At 35.7% G+C, this 9808-nt stretch overlaps 2 long non-coding RNA genes across 7 annotated transcripts; both read right to left on the reverse strand.

Moving 5' to 3' along the window:
* Positions 1-1123: 1123 nt before the first annotated feature.
* Positions 1124-5254, reverse strand: LOC147489634 (uncharacterized). Of its 6 annotated transcripts, XR_015202573.1 has the most exons (7): positions 5049-5254; positions 4627-4710; positions 4441-4541; positions 4054-4121; positions 3899-3955; positions 1721-2300; positions 1124-1624 (listed from the first exon to the last, which is right to left on the reverse strand). It is a non-coding gene; the product is annotated as an uncharacterized LOC147489634 (long non-coding RNA). The 6 variants fall into 6 exon arrangements; XR_015202574.1 differs by lacking the exon at positions 5049-5254 and having other exon boundaries at positions 3899-3938; positions 4627-4932; XR_015202572.1 differs by lacking the exon at positions 5049-5254 and having other exon boundaries at positions 4627-4932.
* A 1154-nt stretch (positions 5255-6408) lies between these two features.
* LOC147489635 (uncharacterized) lies at positions 6409-8468 on the reverse strand. Its single transcript, XR_015202200.1, has 4 exons — positions 7733-8468; positions 7377-7627; positions 6920-7142; positions 6409-6840 (listed from the first exon to the last, which is right to left on the reverse strand). It is a non-coding gene; the product is annotated as an uncharacterized LOC147489635 (long non-coding RNA).
* Between the last annotated feature and the right edge of the window lie 1340 nt (positions 8469-9808).

A 9808-nucleotide genomic window follows, 5' to 3' on the forward strand; every position in this document is an offset into this window, starting at 1 on the left:
ATTTCATCAGCAATGTATTTCCCTCGTTTTTTCTGTTGTTTCATTCTTTCTGCTTCCACCCACCGCCACCTTAAACCCTAAATCCCCAAGTCTAGTTTGAGAGAGAAAATGGGATTGGAGCGTTAAATTACACTGTGGAGTACAAAATGAGGTTAATTTAAGGTGTTTTTGGGTGTCTTGTTAATTTTTTTAGGTTTTGAGGTGGTGGTACAATGGTATGGTGGTTAGGAAGAAGACCAAGAAGATGAAGGTGCTAATTAATATGTGTCATTGATTTAGTCAAATCTTAATGGTCCTATGATGTCACATGTAATTTAGGTTTTAACTTGTGTTTGTTTTAATTTTTGGGTTTTTTTGTCCACGTTGGCAGAAAATATATTGGTGAAGAATTTAACTGTACAGTACATAGGCTGTCCAAATAATTTGACGGCATTCCTTTTGAAACTTGATTGTATTTTTGGAACAAAATGAAAGTATGTTTCATTTTTAGGTCGTTAACTCTAATAATATTGGAATATTTCATTTTTAGAGCCTTGAAAGATCACTGATAGATAGGCTGATTTGATCAAATCGAAACAAAGAACACCCAACAATAAGGCAATAAAGGGCAGTCTTACAGTTTCTTGTCATCCCTATAGCCTATAGGAGATTTTTTGACTTTAAATTTCTTTTTGATTTTAAATTTCTTTTATTGAATTTTAAATTTCTAATTGACTTTTTAACACTACTTTTTAGTGCCATTGTTACTAAGAATGCTTCGTGAGTTCGTGGAGATTTATGGTGCTACAGTGACTTGTATACCCTTTAGTCCTTTAAATTTTTTTCTTAAAGAGTCTTTAATTTGCTAATTTTGTAATATACAAAATTTCGACCAACCATATTATAGACTTATAGTTCCACTCCACTCGATACATACATGCATAAAAATTTCATCGAAGTATCTACCATTACATCCATTACTTTGGCCAACTGAGGGATTGTGTATATAACATTTTTTTTTTTAAATTTCACGGTCTAACTCATTTTCCATCAAGTGTACGTGAAACAAAAAAGATGAACATGTACCTATAGATGATGGATAGAGGCATAGAAAGAATAATAAAATGATGTGGGGACCAAGAGCAACTGCAATGCTGCATTATTCCAAATACATGAAATTGAAATAGAATCGTTAATGATTTTATTAGTTACCTTGAAGAAGGGATTCATGCAATGAGATTCTCCTTCAGGATCAATAATGATAAAAAAACATTGGCTACATTATGAATAATTTCTCCTATGTTGTTTCAATTTTGAGGAGAAAATTATCGGCATGTTCATATATCAGATTTAGTACATGTGCACAGGAATCCGAATTGCCCAACTGCAACCTCCATTATCTCATCATTCAAATCTCTGTCGTAGACCTCAAATTGGGAAAAGAGTAGATAGATCATCAATTACCATTTGACTTTTCTTAACCTCCACAATGTTCACTGAGGGTTTCCATAATCTGTCCAATTACCACATGGGCAATGAAAAATATCACCATAATTGGAAGTAATACACCACGGGTGGAAGATATGGCCACAGATAAATAGCTGCCCCACAGGAACTTTACACATGTTGCAACTTGGTGGCGGGTCTGCAAATATATCCAATCAAGCATAAGTAATAATGCATTAAGAGTAAAACAATCTAAAAAATCCAGGTAATATATATTCAAGGGGCAAAATAATACAGCTCAAATTTTCTGCAGATATTGCTGGAGGAGTGTAACTGTGTAAGCTTGTACATTTGCTGCAGGTATTGGTGGAGGGGCGTAAACTTGTACATTTACTGCAGGTACTGGTGGAGGAGCATAAGATTGTAAGTTTGTTGCAGATCCACTGTATATGGTGTAATGCAAATGACTGCAAACAGAATTACAGCGCAAGTTGTAGTAATGGCCATAGTCACGTATCACATCTTCCTGACCCCACGCAACACCGTCACAGATAGCGCACGTCACTACCAGGTCTGCAAATAAGCAACTGTTTGGAGCACATTCCATTCACACATTTTCGCAAGTTGGATCGGGTCTGTCTTAGAAGAATTTCTTTTACTAATAGCTAGAAGAGAACACTAACATCACATTGAAAGTCAAAAAGTTCTGTTAAAATGTTCAATTTTTTTCTAATCAGCAAGTAACCTGAATTAAAAAAGACTGGCAAGCAAGGTGATAGGCTATTAGCATCTACCTCATTGATTACATCTTGGAGTTCAGCTTCGTTTGTGTTTTGCCATAAAGATCTCATAACAATACCCAACTCAGCGTGCGCCTGCACATAAGATTGAAAATGAATGACCATATATAATAGTCAAGAGTAGCAACTAACACCATAGCAGAATCTTCCAAAGCAGATCTTTCTTTTCAAGGGCTACAACTATAATGGGAGTTACCAGAGTCGACTTTCAGTTTGTTTGAGCTGGCATACTGTAGAGCTGAGTTGATTTCAGTTTGGCACATTCTCAAACTGATCTGAGCTCATGCTTGAGGTGACATTATACGTAAGTTTAGAAAATTTCAGCTATGGATAAACCAATAGTTACTGTGCAATGATCAAATACTTAGTTTATTAATAGGTATGTGCCTCAACAAAACAAAGATACCTAGCTCTGCCCATGGGAAACAATCATAGACCTTGCTTTGCCCATAACTTCTCCACACCTTAGAAACAAAGGGACTATCTAATGCCTCCCATATTGCGGGCTTTGCGGCACATACCAAGTAGGATGTTACCGTATGTCATTCAGAAAACAACTTCTTTAGTATTTTGTCATTTTTGCTATCATCAGTTATATGAATCCCATACAACTAATGAGTGTGTGAACTTGTTTAAAGGGTTAAATTTTAAAATGTCAATGGGTGATACCTTAATAAGAGAAAATAGTATTTGAACTATAGAATTTGACTAAATGTAATTCATTTGAAAAAAATCATATCTCAATACTGCAAAAACTTAAAAATAGAAAAGTTTGAAGAGAAATACAGATAAATAGTGATTAATTAATAAACTAAAATAATCAAACAAACACCGGAAAAATGAAATGAGAGATTAACACAATACAGTTCCACACCTGACATGAAGTTCTCATGGCAGTTGGGTCTTCATTTTTTGGAGCTAATGTCTAATTTACAGAGAAATGGGCGGACATGTCAGAACTGGCAAAACTTGTTAGTGGTGGTGGCTAAGTGTGCGTGTGTGCGTGGCGGGGTATGGAAAGATAAATTGCACATGCAATTGTCTTTACCATGAAAGATTGAGCAATAAGAAGGCCATCTTGTCCTTAAGTTGTCGTGTCGGGAATGTGAAACTCAGCAGTTATGGGGTCTTCCTTTGGTAACTTGCGTTTGGTGGTGGCAGCACGAAAAATGAAACCAAGAAAAGTAGAAAACCAATATTGAAACCAAAAATATAATCATAAGAAGAAGAATTAGAGATTTCATTCCTCGTCTCCCCAACAAAAGCTAAGAAAACTATCATTGTGTTTGATTAAGCAAATTAGAAATACGTAAAAGAAAATATATATCTAACGACACACTCCGTAGTTTTGCTATTGCACCAGTTGCTACACCCTCCTTCAAATCCACCCTCAATAGTTATTACCATCAATATATTCAATAGTGGTTATCATGTACCCAAGTATATGAACGTACCAGCGTGATCTAGAAATGAATGGTTTTTCATACTTAAACTCAAAAAAATCAACCACACACTAATGGGCATCTGTGTTTTTCGCTAGTTAATCAGAATGTGCAATGACAGACTCGCAGATAAGATTATAGTAGTAAGTTAACTATACTTCAATTCTAAATGTAGAAAATACACTTAAAGTTAAAATGAGCACTAACAAAAAAAATCTAAATAAATCGAACCTTTTTAGTGGGAGTGACGAATTGAAATGGTCTAGTGCCACTGCAAGAAACACATTACTGTGACAGTCATCAAGAAAGAACAGTTTCTAGTTTTTATAACTTCATACAATCAATATATTTCTTAACCACAAATCGAGTTCCAAGGGTTCTCATACTTTTTCTCTAGAGTATCGTCCTTTTTTGGCTTCTCATGAGTAACCTTGACAACTGTCTCCAACACGGCCTGTGATACAACGAATCCAAAAAAAATCATAATTAATATGATTTAACCAAAAAGAACACTACTGATATACCAAAAAGAACATTACTGATATAACCTTGGCAACTGCCTACTGATATGATTTAAACGATCTAACGAAATATATTTAAGAACAGTAATATTTTCTTTTCATTTTTACTTAAATGTGAAACTCTAGAGAACAATGTTGGATTAGATAACAAAAGATACCAAACTTTTCACACATGCAACATTAACGAAAGAAAATACACTTAAAGTTAAAATGAGCACTAACAAAAAAAACAATAATCTAAATAAATCGAACCTTTTCAGTGGGAGTTGCTTCAGTAGGTACATTATCAACATGGAAATGAGACCTCCCCTTCTTACTGGGAAGAATTCCAATCCCTCCATAAAACTTCTTCCCTACAAACAAATTCAACAAAAGGGGTCACACATTCTTCTCATTCAAAACTAAACAATGGGGTTGTTAATAAATTAATATATGTACCTGTAGTTGAAGGGAGTAAAGAAGCTTTGGAGTTTGAAGAAGAAGTAGAAGGGAGCTACAGCTGCTAGATAGAGAGAATGACGACTGTTTGGGAAGAAAGATATAAAGAGAAGAGAGAGAGATCGTGGGTGTCTATATATCTATTGGAATGATCAAATTTATATTATTATATTATTTTCAGGTGTTAAAAAATGAGAAACCTTCATCTACATTGCTCGGATGTTTGGGTGATGTAGAACTGTAATTTAAAGTAAAAATTTAGAACTTGAATTAATGCCAAGTAAATTTAGTATACAGTGTACACTCACTGTTAAACTTTGCTATCCGGGTTATTTTCAAAGACTACCAGTAATTAAGTGGGTAATTAGGGGAGTAGAAGAGTTTGGGTGATATTAATCCAAGTATCGAACCAACAAACGTACCAAACTAACACGCACTGACAATCTGACCATCTCTCACACCTGTTATTGCTAAAGAGCTGGAACAAAAAATGGACTGAGAAATGAAAACAAAGTGTCTTCGAAAGTAAGAATTCACATTCAAAAATTCCAAATGCCATAACTTCATAACTCAGTAGAAGAATTCACAGCATTGGTAAAAGGAGAAGTGTTTTCCCTCAACAAGTAAACTTCATAACTCCTCGCCTGGGAAGATGATCGGACTTCGCAAAATGCCCTAATCCTGTAATTCTAAAGCCAAAACTCTGTCACTTGAGTTGTACACTTGTCTTGAAACCGAAATGTTGGTACATGTTATTGCATGGTAACTCTTACTGCATCTAACTATTGCTACAATTTAGGTTGATTGATTAGTATTCCGGTATAGTGTCACCATTTTCACCGATTCAAATGACGACTTCAATCGCCAATCCTTCCATTTTCGCTCATTGGTCTTCCTTTACTTAAAGGATCTCTCGTTCTCGATGAAGACTTACCGCACGTAAACAAACATCATTAGATATTAGTTGTTTCTATTAAATCAAGTCCATATTTGATAAAAGAAGAAGAAAAATATTGTTAGACATCAACAATTAATTTAACACACCTGTTTTGCAGTTTTGCTTCGAAGATCAAGAAGATCAAGAGCTCTTTTGATCGCCAAGGAGTGCAATTTCGATCCATGAGAACCCTTCTCGCTTTAATTTTCTTGACTCGTGTTGACATGAGGTTGCTCCAGCTAGCCTAACCATACCCCAATTCTCTTGAATTCTTGACATGTCATTTCTTTTCATCAAAGCAATCCAAACCTCAATTTCAGAATATTTCATAAAAAAATACATAAATCATAAGTGACGAACTCCAAACAAATTGAAAAGTTTCACCTTTCAAACCAAATCGGGGAGTTATAGGCTAGAATGGGGATATAGAGAGTAATACACAAAGAAACCATGCAACACCTTGACGTAGTGAGCAGGAAAATATTCAGTAGTTACCAGAACCCCGAGATAACGGTTTGTCTTCCCTTTCTCCCAAATCCTGTAAAGCTAAAGTAGTGGTAGTATCTACAGAGTCATCTTAAATGATCCAATCAACACCGGCTCCAACAGGCACAACCGTGATCTTACGTGCAAGTGATGCCTTCGGCTTGATTCTTTATCTTTAACCTATCACTTGGTGGCAGGACCGCAGGTTTTTTCCTAAAACAATTTTCTCGAGAAAAAGTTAAATCTGTGCGATCTTCCAATCAGCAGAGGCCAATTAGTATTGACACTTGGTTTCTTCTTAGACTTTAACCAGGTTTGGTTATCAGTTATTGGATCTAAACAAAAGTGGGTCGGTAATTACCATCATCTATCTTCTCTTACGAGATAATAAAGACGAAATGAACCAAACAGGTTCTTCATCTGGAAGCTTTGAATTTTTTTGACTATTTACAATGAAGAACTCTGTCTGCTCCTCCGTGGAGTCTGACTCTGCCATGGTTGTAATCATGTGGAGGAAATTTGCTAAGTGTAGTTCCGGCGCTCCATTGAAAAAAAGGTGTGAAAGCTCCATGAATATCTGATGCAGAACCTCTTTGGACCCATCCCATGTTATAGTGCTGCCTGAATACAAAGGTTAACAATGTCTAAACAAATGACATATTACAAAGAAAAGCATACCTTTGCAGCCGCCCTATGGACCGTTGGATGAGAACTCAAGCCTAGATAATCATTTCCTGAAAAGAGAATAAGTTTTCGCAACGACCCGGGTGGTTTCATATTTCCATTACCTCCTATAAAAATCACAAGAGTCACTGTCTTTCAACCCAAAATTTACTCTAACTATCTAAAAAAGAATGAATGGTTACTTACCAGAGCTAGGAACATTATGAACCCATTCCTGGAAAGTGAATTCTGAGAGTTGAATTTCAACTGAAGAACGGTCCCATGATTGTAACCCATCGAAAGTCTTGAAATCTTTTTCATGTGTAGTTGTTGTTGAGACTGAAATGGGTCAGAGTGAACGAAGTAGATTCAGTGTATGTAGTTTAGATACTGCTTTCTCTATCAATGTGTCCCAAGAAGAAGTCATTTTCTGAGACAAACAAAACTAAACCGATTACAGAAACTGATCTGAGAAACCAATTTAGAGCACCCCCAATAATTTAAACAACAAAAACAAAAACAAAACTAAAAACCAACAGAAATACACAAACCTATTGTAACATCGAGAACAACAACAAAACATGTATAAAATTGAACAATAACGACAATCCATTCAAGAAAATCATAGTAAATAAATAAAAGAGGTGATCGCTGTTAAACTTACCAAGTTCTTGAAATCAAAATAGTGAGAAAGTTCAAGTAGATAGTTTTTTCTTCTTGCGAGGGAGAGGGAGTGACATTTGGAGAGACAGGTGACATTAGAAATGATGTCTGGTACCAAAATAAAGTAGGTATCCGATGTGATTCCCAAAAAGATTGAGATTTTCGATAAAACATTTGACTGAAGAACACCATCAAAGGCTTTTAATCTAGCTGCAGTACTATCATTAGCAAAAAATCCACTTCTTTTACAATCTGAAGCAATTCAAAAAAGAGAAAAAAAAATGCTAAGTTCAGAATAGGCGATGGGGGAACTATCAGTCAGATGAGTAGATTCTTTAAGCAAACAGAAGCAGTAACCTGAAACCTAAGCTTTCAGTGAGAAAGAAGAGTCCATAAACTGCAACTGCTGTGCAGACACCTCAGGCACTCGATACACAGATGGAGGAGGGTAACATATGAAAACTTGTTGACATGATATTTTCCATTTGTTCCAAGTACAATATTTACTCTAATTGAAAATATACAGCCTTCATCTAACCTTAGCTCTTCATATCCGATGTGATTCCCAAAAAGATTGAGATTTTCAATAAAATATTTGACCGAAGAACACTATCAAAGGCTTTTAATCTAGCTGCAATACTATCATTAGCAAAAAATCCACTTCTTCTGCAATCTGAAGCAATTCAAAAAGAAAAAAAAAAAATGTTAAGTTCAGAATAGGCGATGGGGGAACTATCAGTCAGATGAGTAGATTCTTTAAGCAAACAGAAGTAGTTGCCTGAAACCTAAGCTTTCAGTGAGAAATAAGAGTTCATAAACTGCAACTGCTGTGCAGACACCCCACTTCCAGACATGTCTTCACCTAACAACAGCTTCGAAAATCTTTCCCTCATCATGTCAAAATCTAAAAGAAAATCTATTCAGGCTGTCTAAAGTAATACGCAAATAATTACATGAGGGATACCATTTTCTTCTAAATAAGATAGCCTACACTAAATGAACTGACCTGGATCGACTGTGTCGTGATCATGGGAGTTATTCTTTACAGCATCAATGTGTTGCTTCATTTCTATTCTCGTAAGGATTGCCTAACTTCGTGTTACCACCGACTTGGAAATTGACCGGTATAAAGGGGATTTTCAATCGACAACCGGTGTTGTCATCTGTAGGTGCGAAAAAGCCGATATCTCCGAAGCTTGTGCGGCAAGATGCAAACGAATCATATCTACATTAGATTGGTCGGTCGCCCCCCCGGAGATGAAAAGGGTGACAAAACTTCTCCATCCCGGCTTGTGTATGTTAGTTCACGATGAGAAGGCAGTCTACCACCGAGAGGCTTTGAGGGCGTTGATCAATCTGAAAATTTCCTAGAAACATACTTACGTATGTTTAAGCATTGGAATTGTACTTAAACTATTAGAGGTGTTCAAACTGCAAGCTTTTGCAAAGCACTTCAATGGACAAACACATTAAAAGTTTGCTGCTAGTTGAAAGAGGAAAAATCAAAAGCAAAAAATAATTCATATTAGAAGTAGACTTAAAGAAATGGTCCCCTTTTCTTGACATACCTTTCTGTGCAGATTCAAAATCAAATAGTTGAAACATAGCTGAAGTCCTTTTGAAACTGTTCCCTCTTATTTCTTGTCTAATAACAACGTATTCCCCCAAAGCTTCTTTAAACGACTCCATTTAATCAATGATAATAATGCAGAAATATGGCCTCATGATTTTTGTATCTGAAAATCCGAGACAACCCCATTTGCAGTTTGGCTATAATAATTCACCAAGGACTGGAAGAAAAAGAGGAAGTATATCAGTGTATGTTGAGGGAGAGTTCTAGCTTGGCTGTTTTTGAGACTTTTAGTTTTGCTCCTATTGAAAAGTCTCACTGTCTCTTTGATGAACTAAGGCCTGATTCTGAATAGAAGTAGGGGAGATTTGGGAGAGAGAAGAAGAAGAGAAGAAGAAAAGAGACGGTTGGTTTGCTTGTATTTAATTTCGGAATAAAAGGTATTTATTTGTCAATTACTGAAGGGCAAGCCGCGAACAATTGAATAAGGGCGTATAGTTGATTTCCAACCTAAATTTACACATACGTCCTTAAGTGATTATGTAATCTTAAGGGTATAGATGGTATTAAATTTTGAAATGACAAAGTAGTCCTTCTCAAAGGCATTGAATAATTGATTTTAATATTTTATCAAGGGTATTTGATGGTAGAAAAAAAGTTGGTTAAATTTAAATGTCTATGTTAATTATAGTATACTCTACTAATTGAGATAGTATAGTTTGGGGTGTGGTAGGTCCTAGTCACATTTTCGCTCCTCATGGTTTAGCCAATGGACTTGATATAAGGATTCATTTTGTGCTCTATTGACTAGTTTCACACTCCAATTTCCCAAGGAGGTTGTAAGGGACATCCTACGTAATACT

This window comes from Coptis chinensis, chromosome 7, assembly GCF_015680905.1.
Source record: "Coptis chinensis isolate HL-2020 chromosome 7, ASM1568090v1, whole genome shotgun sequence".
NCBI lineage: Eukaryota > Viridiplantae > Streptophyta > Magnoliopsida > Ranunculales > Ranunculaceae > Coptis > Coptis chinensis.